The 11,277-nt window shown below is 37.7% G+C and overlaps 1 pseudogene; it reads right to left on the minus strand.

The window, feature by feature from the left end:
- Positions 1-2,089: 2,089 nt before the first annotated feature.
- Positions 2,090-11,277, minus strand: part of LOC106297473 — an 11,101-nt pseudogene continuing 1,913 nt past the window's right edge.

Here is an 11,277-nt window from a genome sequence, read left to right on the forward strand (position 1 = left end):
TGTGGAATGGAGGTTTGATGACATGTGTCTTCATATTTTCTTTTCTTTACATTTTAAGTCCTTCGTCTTTTAGATTACTGAATTTAGCCCACGATTTTTTTTATTGTGTACTATCTAATACTTCTTGCATTAACCACCATCACATAAAGTCTAATAATATATTTTATTGGTCACTAAAATTTATGATGAATAAGAAAATATAAACATATTTTAAATATAAGTGTTGCTATGGCATTTCAATTTTCTGCATGATTGTGGAGGATTTAGGTTTATGTGTTTTGCTCTAGTTTCTTCTTCGTGGTTTGGTTATTTTATAAATTTTAATAGTAAAATACATATATAATTTATAAATTAAATATTAGAAAATATTAAAAATTTATGTTATTTTTAGTTGTTGATAAATTAAATATTTAAAATATGTTTATATTATTTTACATTTTTTTTATTCATCTTAAATTTTAATGATTGATTAAATAGATTATTAGACTGTATGAGATGGTGGTTAGTGGAAGAAGTATTAGATAGTACACATTTAGAAAATGGTTAGCTAAATTCAGTAATCTAAAAGACGAAGGACTTAAAATGTAAAAACAAAGAAAATATGATGACAAATGTCATCAGACCTCCCTTAAACATGTCAAAAGAAGAGAAAAAAATCTACTTTATAGATATAGATATAAAAAATATTTAATATACCTAAAAACTATACATAATAATCTAAAATATTTGAGACTGTCTTCCATACCCCATATAGTTTAAGTAAATGAAATAGTCTTTTGATGTAAAAAAAATCTAAAACACCTAAAAATATATGAAAAGGATTTAAAATAATCCAAAGTGAAGATCCAAAAATAGTCAAAAATACTCAAAACAGTGAAAATACACAAAATACCTTCCTTTCAACATCCAAATATCCCAAGAGAAGTACATGTTAATTTTAAGTATTTAATCATACATTATTAAAATAGAAATTTTCTAGGATAGCTCTTTTTAAATTTTTGTCACAAAAATAGCCCTCAAGTAGGAAAATGACCAAAAGAAGTTTTATTAAAGGGTAAAAATATATTTATATTCTAGGGTTAACTAATTTAGATTTAGGGTTTAGAGTTAAGGGGTGGGATTTTGAGGATAGGGATTCAAATTAACAAAAAATTAGAATTTTCAAAATAAAATGGCTATTTTGGTCATATTCCTCATTGAGATCTATTTTTTTTGATAAAAACTTAAAAAATGCTATTTGACAGAATTTTTCTTCTTAAAATTTACAAGTTATATATTATTTTATTTTAAGATTTTGAGGATTTTGAAATATATTTGAATTTTTAGATATTTCATGATTTAGATGGATACCCGAACCGAATCCGAACCAAAATTTGAACCCCAAAATCCTAAACCCAAATATACCCGAGTGGAACCCGAATGAATTATCCCAAACACCCAAATTTTACCAAACTGTAAATATATAATAATAGTTGTTTGATATAAATTAATCAAAAAGAAATTGTATTGGTTAAAAGAAAGAAAAATTCTCTAGGATATACCTAAAAAAGTTTTTGTCACAAATATAGACCTTATGAAGTGATCCTGGATAGATTGATCACGTCCCTGATTGCTCTCCAACGGTTGTGATAGTGAAATAGGTAGTGGATTGAGATGATACTTCTAAGAGTAGCGGAATTGGCTCTCAAACTATCAGAATTACTTGTAATGTAAGGATCGAAGATCCGAATTACACTAGACAAGATGTGATCAAACAAAATTCAGAGAATGCTTTGAAAAGAAAAGAGTTTGATGATTTTATTGAGGAATTTCGTCCATAATATATAGAGAAGAAAACTGTACATGCACAGCTTCTTGGAAACAAAACATAATTAATGAAAATAAAGACTAAAGTTCAAATATAAAAGATAGACTTATGGATCCTTCTTCATGGACGAAAATGGGACAAGAAATGGGCATGGGTTCATCAAGAGGCTCTTGTGTAGTGTTGTGTCCAAGCCTCATTAAAAACCTTATTTGGAAAACCCAGTGGGACAAAACCAAACTAAGGAAAAGAGTACAAGTCACAACACCTCTCTTGATGAATGAGCTAGGCGGCTTGAATCACAACCAATGTGGTTTGATCAGCACACTCTAGACTGCCCTGGATAGTGTGTAGGAGTTGGTCTTGCTGGAACCTTGCTTGCTTAGACCTAGTCATCGGACCAAGTGGTACATTTAAATCGTCATAATGGCATCCATGGGGTTGCATCCACTCAGTTGCATCCATAGAATCGTATCCACTGGATTGCATTCATTCTGTAGCATCCACCGAGTCGCATTCTTTGACTTCCTTAAGTTTTGGTACAAGCTGCTCTATCTCCTAAGTTGCATCAGTTCCTTTGCTTGCCAAGATCACATCTTCCTCTCCCACTTGAGAAGGATTTGACCTCAAATCCGTTTCATCTGCATGATAAGGAACTAGATCAGTAACTTTGAATCTTGATCTTACATTATACTTACCTTGGAGATTCAATTGATAGGCATTTTTGTTGATCTTCCTGATGATTTTGAAAGGACCATCTAATCTAGGCATGAGTTTAGATTTTCTTTCATAGGGAATCTGTCTTTCCTCAGGTGTATCCAAACTAAGTCTCTTTCTTCAAAGATCATCTCCTTTCTCCCTTTGTTAGCTTGCTTAGCGTACATCTTGGTCTTGTTTTCTATATTGCTCTGTGCCTTCTCATGTATCTGCTTAACAAGTTCAGCTTTCTTTTGTCCATCCAAACTAACTCTTTCACTCAAAGGTAAAGGCATTAGATCCAAAAGTGATAAAGGATTGAAACCATAAACAATTTCAAATGGAGAGAACGTAGATGCAAAATGCTTAGCATGATTATAATCAAATTATACATGTGGCAAACATTCTTCCCAAGTTCTAAGGTTCTTTTTAATCAATGCACGCAACAATGTAGACAAACTTCTATTGACAACTTCAGTTTGCCCATCAGACTGTGGATGATAAGTAGTAGAGAAACATAAGGTTTTCCAAAAGAAACTAAGAAACTTGGTGTCTCTATTAGAAAAAATCGTCTTAGGCATTCCATGAAGTCTAACAATTTCCTTAAAGAACAAACTAGCAACATTTACAACATCATCAGTCTTATGACATGGAATAAAATAGGCCATCTTAGAAAACCTATCGACAACTACAAACACAAAATCTTTTCCAGTTTTAGTTCTATGTAATCCAACAACAAAATCCATTGAGATGTCATGCCATGGATGCAAAGGAATGGGTAGAGAAGTATACAGACCGTGGTTTTGGACTTTGGACTTAGCCTGTTTTCAAGTGACACACCTTTCACAAGCTCTTTCTACATCTCTTCTCATGTGTGGCCAATAGAAATGATCTTGCATTACTTTCATTGTCTTAGCCACGCCAAAATGTCCTCCAAGTCCACCTGCGTGAGCTTCCTTGACAAATAATTCTCTCAAAGAAGAGTTAGGCACACATAGTCTATTTTCAAATAAGAGAAAACCATCATTCTTGAAATATTTACCACGACCAAACTTCTCACAAGAAGCATATATATCTTTAAAATCAGCATTAGTGGCATATAAAGTTTTGATATGCTCAAATCCAAGTAATTTGGTTTCAAGAGTGTTTAAGAGAACATACCTTCGAGATAGTGCATCAGCAACTATATTTTCTTTACCTTTTGTGTACCTGATCACATAGGGAAAGGTTTCAATGAATTCAATCCATCTAGCATGTCTCTTGTTCAGTTTCTATTGTCCCTTGAGATGCTTGAGAGACTCATGATCAGTGTGGATGACGACTCTTTAGGCCAGAGATAGTGTTGCCATGTTTGCAAAGCCCTCATAAGCGCATAGAGCTCTTTGTCATACGTTGGATAGTTAAGAGTAGCCCCTCCAAGTTTTTCACTAAAGAAAGCTATATGTTTCTTCTCCTGCATAAGCACAACACCTACACCAACACCAGATGCATCACATTCTATTTCAAATGTTTTAGAAAAGTCAGGGAGAGAAAGAACTGGGAATTGGTGAGTTTTTCTTTCAAGGCTTGGAATGCTTCTTCCTGTGCTTATTCCCACTTGAACCCAACGTTTTTCTTGATTACTTCAGTCAGTGGTGCAGCCAAAGTACTAAAATCCTTGACAAATCTTCTGTAGAAACCGGCTAGACCATGAAAGCTTCTCACTTCACCAACTGTCTTTGGGCTTGGCCATTCTTTGATTGCTTTGCTCTTTTCCTCATCAACCTGGATACCTTCCGCACTCACAACAAAACCTAAAAAGACAAGGTTATCTGCTCCAAAAGTAAATTTCTTTAGATTAGCAAACAAGGATTCGTTTCTAAGCACTTCTAGAACCTTTCTAAGATGCCCAATATGCTCATCCAAGTCCTTACTGTAAATCAGAATGTCATCAAAGTAAACCACAACGAAATGACCTATAAATAATCTAAGAACATGGTTCATTAACCTCATGAAATTACTAGGTGCATTTGTCAGCCCAAATGGCATCACTAACCATTCATATAACCCATGTTTCGTTTTAAATGCAGTTTTCCACTCATCACCTTCTTTCATTCTAATCTGGGTGATATCCACTTTTCAAATCAAAATATGCTAGAACCATGCAACTCATCAAGCATATCATCTAATCTAGGAATGGGATGTCGATACTTTATAGTGATATTATTGATGGCTCTGCAATCGAAACACATTCTCCAGCTACCATCTTTCTTTGGTACAAGCAAGACTAGGACTGCACATGGGCTCATGCTCTCACGAATATGACCTTTCTCCATGAGCTCAGTGACTTGTTGCTGTAGTTCCTTGGTCTCCAAAGGATTAGTCCTATAGGGTGGCTTGTTTGGAAGTTAAGCTCCTGGGATAAAGTCGATTTGATGCTCTATTCCTCTGATGGGTGGCAGTCCTTGTGGAGCTTCTTTTGGAAAGATGTCTTTGAATTCCAGCAAAAGCATTTGTATCTTGTTAGGAAGATCCTGCACTGGCTTTGTTATGTTTAAACATTCTTTAAAAACAAACAACAAGTGAGGTAAAGAACTTCCCTTTGGTTGAAGCAATAGATTGGCAGGTTGTTTAGTCTTTGATCCGGATGAAGATTTGTTCTTCTTCAAAGCTATCTGATCTAGATGGACTTCTTGCGGTGTTAAAGGAACTAAGACAGTCTTCTTTCCCTTGTACTCAAGCGAGTATCTGTTTGTGAACCCATCATGAAGAGTTCTTCTATCGGATTGCCAAGGCCAGCCAAGAAGTATGTGTCCAACATCCATTGGTAAGACATCACACAATATCTCATCCTCATTCTTCCCAATAGACAATGGTATCTAGGCTTGGTATTTCACCTCCAGCTCTCCTTCATCATTAAGCCATTGTAACTTGTAGGGTGGTGGTCTTTTCATGATCTTCAGACCAAGTTTCTCAACCATGGTTTCACTTGCAGCGTTGGTACAACTTCCTCCATCTATAACCAAACTGCACACCTTGCCTTGAACCATACAGCGAGTATGAAACATATTCTCTCTTTGCTCATCTTCAACAGTCTTGGCTTGCAGATTCAGTGTTCTTCTCGCGACAAGTTACTCTCCACGAGTTGGCATTTTCACCCTTTCTTCTTCAGACTCAGATTGTTCATCTTCTTCTGATTCAATTTCTCCATTTTCTCTGATGAGTATTACCCTTTTGTTGGAGCAGCTACTGGCAAAGTGTCCATAACCTTTACACTTGTAACACTGTATATCTCTGGTTTTAGATGCAGTGGCTACTTTCTTTCCTTTAATACTCTGTTCTTCCACTAGACTTGGAAAATGGTTTGGATTATCTGGTCTTTTCGTCCTTCTGGTAGTGTGGCTTGCTGGCTCCATAGCTAGACTTGTAACTTCTTCGTTTTAGCTGCTGCTCAAACATAATTGTCTTATGTAGAAGTTCCTCCACCTCGACATAGTGATGAACTTCAAGTCTGTCCACGATGTCTCGGTTTAGACCACCCATGAATCTGGCCATTGTTTCTTCCATGGCTTCTTGTATATCAACTCTCAGCATAAGGGTTTCCATCTCCTTATAATATTCTTCAACTGATCTACTTCCTTAAGACATGTCCTGAGCTTGAAGTGCAGCTCTCTGTGGTAGTGGCTTGGTACAAATCTCTTCTTCATGATCACCTTCATCTGGTTCCGGATTTCAACAGGCTCTTCTTCTTGCTGTAACTAAGTTATCCCACCAGCTTAGCGCATACTCTTTGAACTCAGTAGGAGCAAGCTTCATCTTGTACTCTTGAGTGTAGTCTCTGCAATTGAACACAAGTTCAATCTTCTTTTCCAACTCTAAATACTCTTCTGGATCAGCTGTGCCTTTAAACTCAGGAATCTTCAGTTTCAAGCCACCAAGAGGATAATTGGTTTGTGGCCTCTCTCTTCTGTCTTGCCTTCTTCTTCTGGAGCCACTGGATCGGTTTGAATGGCTATAGCAGGTTGGTTTGCAATTCTTCTGGGTCTCTCCCGATCTGAATGCACAACCTCAGCCCTGAAGTTCTCTAGTCTCTGATCCATCAAAGTAATCATGCGTGAAGTCAAAGCATCGGGTAGCAGTTAATCCATTCCATTGTTCTGATTGTCCTCTTCTCCCATGGTTCCTGTTGATTTTCCAAACACAAACCAAGTAAAATAGATCACAGAAACATAATATAACGGAAAGTAATGAAATTGAATCTAGAATAATCAGATTCCAATTTTCAATAAGAACCCTAATTCTTTTCTCTGCAATTTTTGTGAATCAAGTTCAGTTATGTAGCAATTTCAACACTTTTTCTGGTTAGATCTGATCTTAATAAACACAGATCTAACAAGATCTAAACTTTAGAACAGATCTGACAACAAAAAAAAGAAAAATCTAAAAGTTGCAGTACGGGAAAAACACAACCTGATGATGGAGATCAGCTCTTATACCAGTTGAAGTGATCCTGGGTAGATTAATCATGTCCCTGATTGCTCTCCAACGGTTGTGATAGTGAAATAAGCAGTGGATTGAGATGATACTTCTAAGAGTTGCGGAATTGGCTCTTAGACTATCAGATTTACTTGTAATGTAAGGATCAAAGATCCGAATTACACTAGACAAGATGTGATCAAACAAGATTCAAAGAATGCTTTGAAAAGAAAAGAGTTTGATGATTTTATTGAGGAATTCCATCCATAATATATAGAGAAGAAGACTGTACATGCACAAGTTCTTGGAAACACAACATAATTAATGAAAATAAAGACTAAAGTTCAAATTTAAAAGATAGACTTATGGATCTTTCTTCATGGACGAAAATGGGACAAGAAATGGGCATGGTTTCATCAAGAGGCTCATGTGTAGTGTTGTGTCCAAGCCTCATTAAAAACCTTGTTTGGAAAACCCAGTGGGACAAAATCAAACCAAGGAAAAGAGTGCAAGTCACAACACCTCTCTTGATGAATGAGCTAGGCGGCTTGAATCACAACCAGTGTGGTTGGATCAGCACACTCTAGACCTAGTCATCGGTCTTGTAGGAGTTGGTGAAGAGCTTGCTGGAACCTTGCTTGCTTAGACCTAGTCATCGGACCAAGTGGTACGTTTAAATCGCCAGAATGGCATCCACGGGGTTGCATCCACTCAGTTGCATCCATAGAATCGTATCCACTGGATTGCATCCATTCTGTAGCATCCACCGAGTCGCATTCTTTGACTTCCTTAAGTTATGGTACAAGCTGTTCTATCTCCTTAGTTGCATCAGTTCCTTTGCTTGCCAAGATCACATCACCTTAAAAATAAAAATGACCAAAATAGACGTAAATGTTTTATCAAAAGAAGTAAATATACACTTATACACTTATACCGTTAGGGTTAATTAATCTAGACATTAGGGTTTAGAGTTAAGGGGTAGAGTTTAGTGTTTAGGGTTTAGGGTTTAGAGTTGAGGAGTGGGGTTTTGGGATAGGATTTCAAATTTTAAAAATAAAATAAAATTAAAATTTTTAAAATAAAAAATGATATTTTGGTCATTTTTGTTTTTGAGGTCTATTTTTGTGACAAAAACTTAAAAATGTCTATTTGAAAGAATTGCTCTAAAAGAAATCTAGTAGACGTTGGTTTTTAGGTTCAGAAAAAAACTTATAATGCCAATTAGATGTTCAAAACAGGATTTATCAAGTAAGTCCGATATACAAAAAACTCATTCAAAATGTATTGATTTGATAATATATACATGGTCCATTTGTGAAACCCAATTATTATGTTAAAGGGTTACCTCGCATGTCGAGGTAGCGAGCTTCGAATCGAGTGAATAATAATCAAGAAAAAATCACCTCAGGCTCAAACTGTTACTAAACAAACCCGAGATTTGTGGATTGACATGACACATGCGCGTTAGATACTCCGAGTAGTTGGATTGAGCTGAGAAATACAAAATACAAACTAAACTCATCATTTAAGGACATGGCTTTACTTATTCACTTGCATACTTAAAATACCTCTTCGAGCCGTATTATCTTTTGTACTTGTCATATTTATAACCCTAAAAGCGGCAACTAAAGAAGGAACCTAATAGAATCTAAGAAAACGGAGTTGAAGGGAATACCTGATACAGAAAAAGACTACCGTAGAACAAGAGAGTCCTCTGCGGCGAAGTGAAGAGTCATGAGACCAAGCAAAGAAGAGAAAGTATTTAACGGAAAACAGATATTAGAGCCATAATTATCTTCCCGGAGAAACCGCTCGACTGAGAGCTTCGTTTTCAAAAATTGGGAAATCAATTCGAAAATTTGAACATTGCCATTTGGAAAGTAGGAGATATAGTTTTCAAAATAAGCCAAAATGATTATCCCTATAAAAGGAAAGAAAATCACCAAAATAAAGCTGGGGTCAACCCATTGTCTCCAACTCGAGGACAGCTTCCTGCTTCCGGGAAAGATATTAGAGCCGCCAGTGACTGTCATCAACGATATATCAACCCAGATGATGAAATAACAGAGTACCCACTGCAGCATGTTATTCCCCCATTCCTGCTTTAGACCAGGAACCAGCAACCAAAGCCGAAGGATCAAGTACACTGAAGTACTACGACGAGCTACGATCAGGCCTGTTGCCATTAAGATCAAAAGCTAAAGGATAACTGGGCCATGTGCCGCAAAAACGAGTTGTGCCCTCCACTGAAATGCAACCCAGGGATCCCGAATCATGTTGGATCAATCGATACCAGTCTCCGAGCCTAAGAATATCAATTAGACCCAGGTCTATCTTCAACAAATACCTCTCCTCCGGATTTAAACATGGTTAAGGCTTAGACGAACCCATAAGAAAGGAATTACAAGAAGTGACCATCTGCCCAAAACAGACCTTCTAAGAAGGAACGATTCTGTTCAGCGGAAGTGCACGGGTTATCTCTCGAATTTGTTAATGAAATCGACAAATAAGGGGCAAACTGTTGGGAAAAATAATCATGAAGAGATTACTCCCGCTTCCGAACAGGACACCGGCCTTTAGATTCCTTCCTAGAAAAATCCCGACACAAACCCGATTCCATTCTTGCCTCTGGGTAAAAATGGTAGATTTCTACTAAAAGGGATTCTTCCATATTTCCGAATATGTGAAAGGCTTAAGAGAATTGTTACATCCCGATTTTTGGTATATGTGGAAAAGCTTAAGATAATTGATTTGGCTACATATGTCATCAAAGTGCACTTACTTTTTCCGTCACACATCCATTTTAAACTCCAGAGTTAAGCGTGTTTGGGCTGGAGTAGTGAAAAGATAGGTGACATGTCGGGAAGTAATTCACGATACCGCGAGTGAGGCCAAAATATGGAGCAAGGTCACGTGGTGATTGCATGGTCAGTAAACAAGATTTTTGAGCCTCCGAAAAATTAACGCATCGCCCGTCGCGTGGAATGGGACTCATGTGCCGAGTGAATGGGCATGTGAGGCTCATTAGCCGTGGACGGTCATACGTTACATAATTCTTGAAGTGTCTGATGCATGTTAGTTGTTCTGAAGAGACCAAAAGGGAACAAATTTTGACTTCCAGCCTTGACCTACACAATCACTTATTTTGGAGCTTGGTATACATTGAATCGAATACCTCCTCCAAGGTAAAAGTTTGTATGTTTCTAGTTCCCCTCTCTCCTCTCTTTGACATTTAGAAAAAGAAAAATAAGATTGAGATGATTTCCTGAGATACAGAGGACTAAAAAAATTTCATATGACCCCACTATTCTAATTCAAAGGTATGATCACACAAATGTGGAAGAATGGGGTAGGAAAATTTCCTATGCCCCCATTATTCTCCTTCACTTTGCAGAGCTGAAAAAGAGAAGAATTAAAAATGGACAAAAATCGTAAAAGAAGAGAGAAAGAAGGAGGAAAGGGATCAGAGAAGACTACATGTGTGTCAAGATACCTTCAAGAGTAAGAGTCCATGTATTTAGTAATCGATATTCCCAAGATAAAGCCTACACATTTACTTCAAAAATGAGGTCAGTAGAGGGATATGTCAGACGGTATCTTGTGAGATGTAGGCTGGATGGTCAGGTTGCTAAGTACATGGAAGTGCCTATAAAGTTGGCACTGATCGGATGTGGCTTGCAAAATTGTAGATGTGATGGTAGGTGTTCTAAAGAGCTGGTGAGTCTTTACGTTTCAAACCTCTTCCACATGTAAATTTCATGTTTTTTTTTTTGATGAAATGTTAAATTTATTGATCATCATGGAAAATAATAGTTATGAACAAAATGAATCTAGAAATCTAAAATCTTTGCCCATTGCATCTATCCTTACGCAATATGCGCCTCAAACCATCGCTGCATCAGTCTCGTTTGTCCTCTCTTCTCATAGTATCGAGTTGACATTGATGGGGTCAAAATCGGTCACGACGGAATCGATGTCCGAAAGTCCTTAGAAAAACCAAATCTCAGTCAAAACTTCAAAAGCCGAGAAAACGAACAGCCGAAACGGATCGCCCGGCGAGCTAGGACGCGACACGGGCCAGCTCGCCCGGCGAGCACGGCCGTGTGGCCGGTCGAGTCGCCGGCGAGCTCGGCCGTGACACAGGCCAGCTCGCCCAGCGAGCATGGCCGCGTTGCCGGTCGACTCGCCGGCGAGCTCGGCCGTGACACAGGCCAGCTCGCCCAGCGAGCACGGCCGTGTTGGCGGTTGGCTTGCTCGATCGTCCCGCGGATCGGCTCGCCCGGCGACCGCGGCCAATTCTCCGTGGACCATTCCGAACCCGG

This window comes from Brassica oleracea, chromosome C6 (genome assembly GCF_000695525.1).
Source record: "Brassica oleracea var. oleracea cultivar TO1000 chromosome C6, BOL, whole genome shotgun sequence".
In the NCBI taxonomy this organism is placed as follows: domain Eukaryota; kingdom Viridiplantae; phylum Streptophyta; class Magnoliopsida; order Brassicales; family Brassicaceae; genus Brassica; species Brassica oleracea.